The sequence below is a fragment of the Pelophylax lessonae genome (genome assembly GCF_965119305.1).
Source record: "Pelophylax lessonae genome assembly, chromosome: 7".
Taxonomy (NCBI): domain Eukaryota; kingdom Metazoa; phylum Chordata; class Amphibia; order Anura; family Ranidae; genus Pelophylax; species Pelophylax lessonae.
This window is the reverse complement of record NC_138774.1, coordinates 79,855,304-79,867,892: the sequence shown is the minus strand read 5'-3', so window position 1 is coordinate 79,867,892 and position 12,589 is coordinate 79,855,304.

Below are 12,589 nucleotides of genomic sequence, written 5' to 3'. Positions count from 1 at the left end.
GATACCAACCCCAAACACACCTCTAAGACGACCACTGCCTTGCAAAAGAAGCTGAGGGTAAAGGTGATGGACTGGCCAAGCATGTCTCCAGACCTAAACCCGATTGAGCATCTGTGGGGCATCCTCAAACAGAAGGTGGAGGAGCGCAAGGTCTCTAACATCCACCAGCTCTGTGATGTTGTCATGGAGGGGGGAAGAGGACTCCAATGGCAACCTGTGAAGCTCTGATGAACTCCATGCCCAAGAGTGTTAAGGCAGTGCTGGAAAATAATGGTGGCAACACAAAATATTGACACTTTGGGCCCAATTTGACACACTTGTATAAAGTACTCAAAACCCATACTTGAGTAAAAGTACAAGTGCTGGATCAAAAAGTGACTTGAGTAGAAGTGGAAGTGCTCTATCAAAAAGTGACTTGAGTAGAAGTACTAAAGTATTCAAGATTTTTTGTATTTAAGTATTGCAAGTAGTTTTTTTTTTTTTTTTTTTTTTGCTACTCAAGTACTGAAAGTAAAAGTAACAGTAGTTTTTTTTTTTTTTAAAAATTGCTACTTAAGTACTGAAAGTAAAAGTACAAGTATTGTGTTATGTAGTTATTAAAGAAAGAAGTCAAAAGTTTGAACATCATATTGTTTTTTATTATTTCAAATGATTAACCTAAAGGACAATCACAATTCCTTTGGCTGTAACTTTTTGTAAACAAAAACAGATAAAGTATGTCCCTCCTTCTCTTCCCTGCATGTTTTTTTTCTCCACAGCTTATTGGTGCGCAAAATCATATATAAACCAATGTGATATACAACAATATATTCCAATAATGAAATAAAAGAAGAGTGTATGAAATCAAAGTCAATAAAAAGTCCATATATATATATATATATATATATATATATATATATATATATATATATATATATATATATATATATATATATAAATATATAATGCCAAAATGCCATAATACCATATATATGTGACAAAACAAGATGAATATATTTTCAAAGGTGCAGGAGTCAAACAGGTGCTATTCCAAATAATAGGTGCAGACTCCCACCACCTTGTGGATTTCCCCCTTACCCGGCGGATGAAGGTAAGTGCAAAATAATATCCAAATAGACTCTTCCAGTGAAACAAAACTGCAAAACCTGTGCTCTCAACTTCCAGTGAAAAAAAGCAAAATCAGCCTCTTACCAGAAAAAAGGTCTATGTATGCTTGTGACTCTCCTTGGCAGACATCTCAAGTCTCCCGCAAGTCGCGGGAGACTCCCGCTTTCTGCCCTGAGCTCACGGACACCCGCGAGCTCAGGGCATAGAAACATAGAAACATAGAATGTGTCGGCAGATAAGAACCATTTGGCCCATCTAGTCTGCCCAATATATCTGAATCCTATGAATAGTCCCTGGCCCTATCTTATATGAAGGATAGCCTTATGCCTATCCCATGCATGCTTAAACTCCTTCACTGTATTTGCAGCTACCACTTCTGCAGGAAGGTTATTCCATGCATCCACTACTCTCTCAGTAAAGTAATACTTCCTCATATTACTTTTAAACCTTTGCCCCTCTAATTTAAAACTGTGTCCTCTTGTGGTAGTTTTTCTTCTTTTAAATATGCTCTCCTCCTTTACCGAGTTGATTCCCTTTATGTATTTAAAAGTTTCTATCATATCCCCTCTGTCTCTTCTTTCTTCCAAGCTATACATGTTAAGGTCCTTTAACCTTTCCTGGTAAGTTTTTTCCTGCAATCCATGTACTAGTTTAGTAGCTCTTCTCTGAACTCTCTCTAGAGTATCTATATCCTTCTGGAGATATGGCCTCCAGTACTGCGCACAATACTCCAAGTGAGGTCTCACCAGTGTTCTGTACAGCGGCATAAGCACTTCTCTCTTTCTACTGCTTATACCTCTCCCTATACATCCAAGCATTCTGCTGGCATTTCGTGCTGCTCTATTTCATTGTCTTCCCACCTTTAAGTCTTCTGAAATAATTACTCCTAAATCCCTTTCCTCAGATACTGAGGTCAGGACTGTGTCAAATATTCTATATTCTACCCTTGGGTTTTTACGTCCCAGGTGCATTATCTTGCACTTATCCACATTAAATTTCAGTTGCCAGAGTTCTGACCATTCTTCTAGTTTTCCTAAATCCTTTTCCATTTGGCGTTTCCCTCCAGGAACATCAACCCTGTTACATATCTTTGTGTCATCAGCAAAAAGACAAACCTTACCATCGAGGCCTTTTGCAAATTTAACTTATGAAGATATTAAACAAAATTGGTCCCAGTACAGATCCCTGAGGTACCCCACTGGTAACATGACCTTGTTCTGAATGTTCTCCATTGACTACAACCCTCTGTTGTCTGTCACTCAGCCACTGCCTAATCCACTCAACAATATGGGAGTCCATGCTCAATGACTGCAGTTTATTGATAAGTCTTCTATGTGGGACAGTGTCAAAAGCCTTACTAAAATCTAGATATGCAATGTCTACTGCACCTCCACCGTCTATTATTTTAGTCACCCAGTCAAAAAAATCTATAAGATTTGTTTGACATGATCTCCCTGAAGTAAACCCATGTTGTTTTTCATCTTGCAATCCATGGGATTTAAGATGTTCCACAATCCTATCCTTTAATAGGGTTTCCATTAATTTGCCTACTATTGATGTCAGACTCACTGGTCTATAGTTGCTCGATTCCTCCCTACTACCTTTCTTGTGAATGGGCACGACATTTGCCAATTTCCAATCTTCCGGGACGACTCCTGTTACTAATGATTGGTTAAATAAATCTGTTAATGGTTTTGCCAGCTCACCACTAAGCTCTTTTAATAATTTTGGGTGTATCTCATCAGGACCCTGTGACTTATTTGTCTTCACTTTAGACAGCAATCTTAGAACGTCTTCCTCTGTAAAGACACATGCATCAAACGATTCATTAGTCATCCTTTCAAGTGGCGGTCCTTCTCCTATTTCTTCTGTAAAAACTGAACAGAAGTATTCATTAAGGCAGTCGGCTAGCCCTTTATTCTCTTCTACATACCTTCCGTCCTTTGTTTTCAATTTAGTTATTCCTTGTTTTAATTTCCTTTTTTCATTTATATATCTGAAGAATGTCTTATCCCCCTTTTTCATAGACTGAGCTAGTTTTTCTTCTGCCTGCGCTTTAGAAGTTCTTATAACTTGCTTGGCCTCTTTCTGCCTAATCTTGTAGATTTCCTTATCTTCATTGCTCTGGGTTTTTTTATAATTACAAAATGCTAGCTTTTTATTTTTAATGATTTGGGCCACTTCTGCTGAGTACCACAGTGGTCTCTTCCTTTTTTTGCTTTTACTGACAAGTCTAATGCAATTTTCTGTTGCCTTCAATAATGCACCTTTTAAGTAGTCCCATTTCTCCTGGACTCCATGTAATCCGTACCAGTCTGATAAGGACTCATTTATGACTAATTTCATTTTTGAAAAGTCTGTTTTTCTAAAATCTAAAACTTTTGTTTTTGTGTGGTGTGTCTCTTTCACAGTTCTTATATTAAACCACACTGACTGGTGATCACTGGATCCCAAGGTTTCGCCTACAATGACATCATATACCGAATCCCCATTTGTGAATACCAGATCCAAAATGGCCTCCCTCCGGGTTGGCTCCTCAACCACTTGTTGCAGAGACAACCCCAGTAGGGAATTTAGAATATCTGTACTCCTGGTAGAACTTGCTATTTTGGTTTTCCAGTTTATATCTGGAAGATTGAAATCTCCCATAATGATAACTTCTCCTTTCATTGTCATTTTAGCTATTTCTTCAACTAGTAGATCATCTAGTTCTTTGACTTGACCAGGTGGTCTATATATCACACCTACACGAGTTACTGCATGATTAGCAAACTGCAACGTAACCCAAACTGACTCTATGTTGGCTTCACCAACTTGTATTAGGTTAGATTTAATGCTATCTTTCACATACAGGGCCACTCCTCCTCCAGGGCAATATCCCGGCTGTGTGTGTGAGTCAAGTGAGTCAGATGACTCATCGATGCAGGCAGAAGAGTCAGTGTGTCAGCTGTCAGCAAGCTGAGCCTGCACAGAGAAATCACGTCGGAGAAATAGACTTGGCTCACAGGCGGAGTGATATGAGTCATGCACTCCGCCTGTGGGAGGAGCTGCAGAGAGCAAGCTGCGGCTTTGCTCTCTACTACAGCCACATCTTCTACTCCAGGAGGCATTTTGGCGCGGGACCAATCATCGTGACTCCCCACTCTGTGACAGACACAGTGACTGTGACTGAGAGCAGCACCAGAGAGTCAGCACCTGAGACCAGTACCAGCACCAGTGACCAGGCCAGTACCAGTGACCAGTGACCAGGCCAGTACCAGCACCAGTGACCAGTACCAGTGACCAGTACCAGCACCAGTAAACAGTACCAGCACCAGTGATCAGGCCTGTACCAGCGACCAGCACCAGTGACCAGGCTAGTGGCCAGTACCAGCACCAGGCCAGTACCAGCACCAGTGATTAGTACCAGTGACCAGCACCAGCACCAGTGACCAGTACCAGTGACCAGGCCAGTACCAGCACCAGTGACCAGGCCAGTACAAGCACCAGTGACCAGTACCAGTGACCGGTACCAGCACCAGTGTCCAGTGCCAGCATCAGTGTCCAGCACCAGTGACCAGGTATACTGATTACATTTCATTTTATTATTCTCTGGTAGTGTTAAATTGGAAAGGGGGGGGGTGCGGCGCAGGCGTGCGCGGGGGGGAGGGCTCACCTCCCTGAAATGACTTTGCCACCTCCCTGAAATGAGTTTTTGCAGGTTGGGATGTCTGCCTTGGTTGGGGGAGGTTCTCTTTCCCCTTAACAGCAGATATGTAAACCACTTTATTTATATATACAGTAGCATTTATTTTCGTATGCACTGATTTACACATGACATTATACACATTTTTTTGAACTTCATGAAACCTGCCATCTACTGTTCTGGCAGTGGTAATTTTTATATTTGTAACGAGTAACTATGCAGCACAAAAAAAAAATATCGGAGTAGAAGTATTGAAATCATCGAAAAAATGTAGTGAAGTAAAAGTGGAAGTAGGAGAAAAAAATTCTACTCCAGGAAAGTACAGATACCGCCTTTCGGTACTTAACCACTTAAGCCCCGGAAGATTTTACCCCCTTCCTGACCAGGGCCTATTTTGCGATTCGGCACTGCGTGACTTTAACGGACAATTGCGCGGTCCTGCGACGTTGTACCTAAACGAATTTGACGCCCTTTTTTTTCCCACAAACAGAGTTTTCTTTTGGTGGTATTTGATCACCTGTGCGATTTTTTGATCATGCGCTATAAACAAAAAAAGAGCGTCAATTTTGCAAAAATAACAATATTTTTCACATTTTTTTATATGAAATTCCCCAAAAAAATGTAAAAATCAAAATTTTTTAACATTTTCGGCCAATTTGTTTTATGCTACATATGTTTGGTAAAAAGAATCGCAAAAAGCGTATTTTGATTGGTTTGCGCAAAAGTTATCGTGTTTACTAACAAAGGGAAAGATTTTTGTCATTTTTGTTGTTTTTTTTTAACGCGTAATGGCGGCAATCTTCAATTTTTTTGCGGTACTGCGATATTGCGGCGGACAGATCGGACCCTTGACTGACATTTTTGACACTTTTGGGGTTACCAGTGACATTTCTACAGTAATCGGTGCTATACATATGCACTGTTACTGTAAAATTACACTGGCAGTGAAGGGGTTAACTTTTTTTGAGAGGGAGGGGCTATGTGTGTCCCTAGGGGCGTGATTCTAACTGTGATTGACTGTGGCTTGAGGTGTAGGAACAGTGATCAACGGTCCTACATAGTAGAACCGTATGATCACTATTTCTACACAGGGGAGAATGACAGGCGGCTTGTTTACATTAGCCGCCTGCCTTTCTCCCTCTCCACCGACGATCGCGAGTGACCGGCGGACGATCGGGTCCGCCGGTCACACGCGCGGGGGGGGGTCCGTGACCGCGCGGGAGCGCGCCTCCAGCGGCACGCGCTTGTTCCTGAGACCCTCAGTAAATAGTCGTGCGGTGGTCGGCAAGCGGTTAAGTACAGTAGTGAAGTAGTTCTACTTAGTTACTATACATCTCTGCAATTTGAACATTTTCACGTCTGCAATTTGAACATTTTCACTTAAGGGTGTACTCACTTTTGTTGCCAGCGGTTTACACATTAATGGCTGTGTGTTGTTTTTTTGAGGGGACAGCAAATTTACACTGTTATACAAGCTGTACACTCACTACTTTACATTGTAGGAAAGTGTAATTTCTTCAGTGTTGTCACATGAAAAGATGTAATAAAATATTTACAAAAATGTGAGGGGTGTACTTACTTTTTGTGAGATATTGTGTGTGTGTGTATGTATATATATATATATATATATATATATATAATATGTAAGATATATTTTCCTATTTACTAAAGCTAGCAGCATGAAAAATAGTCAATGATGATTGAGAGAATGAAGATCTGCTTGAAGGGAAATAACGCTGAATGCGATCCAAGGATGTTATCGCGGAGACTCTGGGCTTCTCTATGCAACGTAGACAGATCATGGCTGGTGGAAGTTGCTGTACAGAAACTTCCTGAAAATACCACAGTACCCCACCCTTTGTACTCCTCTGAAGAGCCCTTGGCCTTGTTGCAATAAATGAGCGGACTCTCTAGAGGCGTTTTGCAACAATCAAAGTTCCTTTATGAGCAGGTATCAGTCTGAAGGAGTGGACGTTGCTGGCAGACCACTCTAGGTAATGCCTATATGTGATGCTGATGCATGATTAAAAGGGACAGGCCAGGGAAAGTAATTTAGGAATAGGCTAGATGATGTTGGATGTCTTCCAGCCATTAAACAAGACTGGCTTTTTCTGACTTGCTACAGCTTCTGATGCACACTGGCTGGATTACTTTAGGTGTTATTTTAGGACTCATGAACATGCTAGTATTTGGGGGTACAGCATAAAATACGTCTGTATTTGTCTACCTGGGAGCCCCAGCCGCTGTGTAATTCTGCCCATGGGACTGAATTACAATATATGCCGTACAAGTATACGCATGCGTATAAATACCGCTATTTGTTTTGATAGACACGTGTATGGGTAAGTTTTCCTGAAAGTGGTTGTAAACCCTCACAAATACCCAGTGAAGTGACTGGCCTCAGGTGATACACAGAGATGAAACAAATCCTTCTATATAGGTTTTATCTGCAGTATTCTCTTCTCTACATCTGTTCAAAGTGAACAATTTATTTTGCTTGTCTGAGCTTTCACAAAGCAGGGGACGGGGAGCTGAAGTTACACCCTTCAGAGCTCTGGAGCGGAAGATACACACCCCCCCCCCTTTACACAGCACACAGGATTAGAGCTGAGGCTGTCAGTCACAGGTTGTGTGCTGGAGCTCCCTCCCCTTCCCCTTCCCCTTTTTATCTCTTGGTGTCAGGCATGGGCGTCCGCAGAACTTTTTTCAGGGGGGGCAAAATTTTAAGGTCACCTATGCTCCGCCGCTTTTCAACAATGTCATGAAGGGGAGGGGCTTAGTCATTATACTTATTTTGAGTATATTCCCTTTAAGCATGTTATAGAGCACAGTGCTTTGCTGTGTAATTTGGCCACTTCTATTACCTAAAATACCTGGCTGATCCTGCCTGGCTATGTCCTCCCCTCTGTAAACTGACCACGGTATACCATGGCTGCTGAGCCCTGACACCGTGGTCAGTTTACGTGCCTCCGTCATCCGCAGCCCTCCTGTCCTCCTCTGTCCTCTCCCCCCCCCCCTCCCTGCCTGTCTGCTCCTGTGTCAGTGCCCACCCCCCTCCTCTCCTGCTGCTGAAGTTTCATTTAAAGTTTCATATTCTGTCTACAGTCTGTTTAATAATCCTGTGTGCCCCTGTATCTGTTTTTTATAAAAATAAGCCATTCTTTACAAGTATAGAGTGCCACTCGCTGCTCACGTGACCCGCCACCTCTCTCCTCCTCTCCTCTTCCCCTCCTTCTCCCCTCCCAACTGACATCAGTGAGGAATCCTTGGCCCCGCCCGCTGCAGGCAGCTGTCAGCCGGAGAGAGGAGAGAGCCGAGGGGTCACGTGAGCGGGGCTCGGCCCTCTGAAAACTGGAAAAGAACAGCTTTTTTTTTTAAAACACAGACACACAGGATTATTAAACAGAACAGACAGGATGGTATAAAGTGGCTTAAAAACCACTTAAAATGGGAAGTTGAGATTCCAAGGGGGGGCATTTGCCCCCCCTTGCCCCTACCTGCGGATGCCCATGGTCAGGAAAACTTGTCAGAAGTGACTTATGCAGATAAAAGCAGAATGAGGCAGCAGATAGAAAAGACACTTTGTGCTCTGGATTGAGACAAATACACACTATAGAGAGTGAAGGCTACTTAACTGATTTGGTAACTGGTCACGGGCCATAATGAAATTAAATAGTTCAGACTTTTTTTTTTTTTTTTTTTTCAATTTTGAATACCGTAATGCCATCAGGAAGACTTTCCTCCTGCAGCCTATGATTGCCAGTGGGAGGGAGAGGAGGAGAAGCCGGCTTTCAGCGACTGCAGGAGGAAAATGGAGAGGATCAATTCCTGTATATGCCCTCGCTGCCCCTCCTGTCCAAGTGCAAAAACAGAATGTGACAGCGAGGCTGCACCGGCCCGCTAGCGCATGGGACAGCTGAAAGCACACTAAACCCTCCGGATATGATGGAAATGTCTGTGGCTCAGTGCAGCTAACTCACAGGAAAGTCGCAGGTAAATAGCTCTGTGTGAATCAGTTTGAAAGCAGCCTAATAGTTGTTAACCCTTTTATAGGTGCCAATATGCCCACTGCTAAAAGCTCCATGTATGTATCACCTAATACACTGACCTTCTTTTCCTCTTCCAGATTCTGCTGGCATCCCTCTCCAGGCTGATAGATCGCAGGCGAAGTGCACTTGGTACCACTCTGACTGGGACAGGAGCCGACGCTACAGAGGAAGCCAACCCCAGGCATGCGCTTCCCTGGTTTGAGGTCGAGGGCCATATCAGAGGGCCCCAAGGGCCACAGGTTGAGCACCACTGCTATAAAGGGATATGCGTTTTTCATATTTAATTTCCAAGATTTACAAACACTTTATTGAAAGCTGCAGATGTTCAAATATTAAAATGACTTTTGAAATGACATTTTCATGTTAAAAATGATGGACAATCTTGGGGCACCCTTTAAAAATTATGGACAGTCTAGAGGCACCCCATTCTAAAATGTAAAAACTAGTCAAATAGTTTTACATAATGCAGCAACATCCACAAATTCAAGTAGGACACCTAACATTAGAAGTGATTTATTCTTCCAAAACAAATACACTTTTGCAAACTGGTACTGACTAGTATTCCAATGTTTCTCTTCTCCCTCAGTTTTTCGCCATTATTCAGCTAATGTGACCCCAACGCTGATGGAGAGGGACGCAGGCAGCTAGAAGGTTGTAATGGTGAACAATGAAAACCTGTGGCTTTGTGTAACTAAAAGGCAACTTTCATCCACACGCTGGCTTGAATACAATTTTTGGGCATTTTTTTGACATTTTGCCAAGGCACCCCAAGATTCCTGGGCATCCTGGTTGAAAAGGGCTGGTCTGTGGCACAATGCATACAGCTGCATAAAGATCCGTAATGCAGTGATGCAATAAGACTTTACGTTAGAGTGCAGTAGTTTACTTGTACTGTATATGTGACTTGCGGGAGTCTCCTGCGACTTGTGGGAGTCTCCGGCCTTTGGCCGGCGGCTCACATTCACCCGCAAGTGCCGTGCGATCTCCCGACTGCCGTGGGAGACTTAGGATGTCTGCAGTCAGTGACAGAGCCGAGGCTTCCTGTATAGTTCCAGCTCTGTCACAGGCAGAGTGAAATGAAATGCACTCCACCTGTGACAGGAGCCATACAGAAAGCTCTCCACTGCAGCTGATGCTTCCTCCAGCAATGTGTGATAAAGTTTTCATTTCAAGAGGAATCTGCAAGCTAAAGATTAGACACAACTCACCGGCTTTTCTAGCACCGAACGCTGGGTTTCTTTACATCCCAAGGAAACGTTCTGCTTTGTACTTAGATGTGCTTGGATCCTTGCCAACGCAAATGCAAAAAAAAAAAAAAATGAAATATTGTTAGAGCAGAAAAATAATAAAAATGGTTTTTAAGACATTGAAAAGGGTAAGGGTACCAGCCAGCAGTAACCCCAAGCATTACCAGCCAGCTGTAATTGCCAGCATAACCGGCAGCAGTAACCGGCAACATTACCCACCAACAGTAACTGGCAGCATTACCAGCCAGCTGTAACTGCCAGCATAACCGGCAGCAGTAACCGGCAGCATTACCCACCAACACTACCCGCCAGTAGTACCCGCCAGCATTACCCACCAGCAGTACCCGCCAGCAGTAACCACCAACACTACCCACCAGTAGTACCCGCCAGTAGTACCCACCAGCATTACCCACCAGCAGTACCCGCCAGCAGTAACCACCAACACTACCCACCAGTAGTACCCGCCAGTAGTAACCGCCAGCATTACTCACCAGCAGTAACCACCAACACTACCCACCAGTAGTACCCGCCAGTAGTAACCGCCAGCATTACTCACCAGCAGTAATCACCAACACTACCCACCAGCAGTACCTGCCAGCAGTAACTGCCAGCATTGCCCACCAACACTACCCGCCAGCAGTACCCGCCAGCATTAACAGCCAGCAGTACCTGCCAGCATTACCCACCAGCAGTAACCACACCAGTAGTAACCGCCAGCAGTCTGCAAAATAAGTAGAAAAGGTATGTGCATTAGCGTGTGTAAATTGTTGCAATATGTTTTTTAAAAACTAGTTGTGTTTTGTCATAATATGTCATGTCCTTTTCTGGCGTGGGGGCGGCGTGGAGTGCCACCTCCCTGCCATGAGTTTTTGCTGGTTGGGATGCCCAATTTTAGCATATACAGGTACATTCAAATACCCGCAGCTAGAAAAGAATGAAGAAGAATTGTAAATGTGTGCACACCTACACACATGTATGCTCCTGTACACATGTATAAACAAGGTCTTTACAGAATATAACTTCAGCTTTTTCTCTGGATCATTCTGCCGCCAATATTCTAGGTATAAACAGTCTATTGCTGTGTGACAGACGTCCTCTTTGCTGTAAACACGAGTGATATGTAGGAGGTTGGAATGTCGGATAGGAGAGGAGGGAAGTACCTTCCTGGTTACATCACCTGTTCACCTGAACAGAAGGAAAGTGAAAGCCAAACAGAACTTCCCACAGTCGTTTCCTTTCCATACTTCATTAAAGAAGCCTGGACATCATGAAAATGAATATGTTGTTTTGCTGCAGACTTGGATATAAAAGGATCATCATGGAAAGTCTTGGTAGAGTTCTGAAATCAGCACTGGAGAGGCTGCAAGTACTGCAAAGATTTCAGACAAAATACATATTACAGGTAAGTGAGCATTCTATATGATGGAGCTGATCAATGATCAATAATACAATATTCTTGGCAATCAGCATGTGTTATTTATACCTTTGCTTATGGTTCTAATTTTTCTTTTTTTATTCTTGTTGCAGAAATGTACGCTGTTATCAAATTGGTGGTGGCCACTTTCTTATGTTGCTTATTCCTGCAAAATACAGCGGTGGGAAAACCAATACATTGCCACCCGTCTATACTTAAAGGAATACTCCTTGGTGCCATGCCACATGTCAGAGAGCTACAGAATCGATATGTAAGTGGATATAGCAAAGCAATAATCTTGATGCCCAGTAACTCCAAAAGACTGGTCCAGTTTTCACACTTGATCATCATTGGTGACACTGCAATTCAATGAAGGGGAAAATACTGAAAATTGTATTCTCAATGTTCCTTTCCTTTCCCGGTGCATCTTCTTGGAAGCATACGATGGATTGTGGATCTGCCCCCTCAACCCAATAGGACTGGAAGTGTATACATTTTAAAGACTCCCCCACCCCCATTCTTTCTATCACCAAAAGGGTGGGAATGCATATGCTGATATTAAGATGCATCAGGAACGGAAATATAAACTTTTTCATTTTTCTGGAGCATCATGGCAGTTTACAATGGGGAATACATCACCATATACAGGGAGGGTTGGAGTGAGAAAGAAAAAAAAAGTCAAGGTCTTGTTGGGGGGGTGGGGGGTCTCCAAAATGCACATACCTCTGATTCTGTCAGGTTGAGGGGGTGGACCACAACTCATCATATGCACCATGTTGAAGATTTTTGTCCTTACCATAAAATCCTTTTCTTGGAGTCCATTGAGGAACACAGGAATTTTCGAATTCTTAGACAATTGGGGATTATAATATCCCTATCCTGTAGGAGGCAGTATAACCTGACTGTCTAAAGGCCCGTACACACGTACCGATCGTCGGCATACAAACGTCGGCGGACGAAAGATCTGCCGATTGTACGCGTGTTAGTATGGTGCCTCCGACAGATGTCTGCGCACAATCCGCGGACAAAAGTCTTTCGTGCAAACATGAAAATTTTTGTCTGCGGACACCAGAACGGACGATTGTTC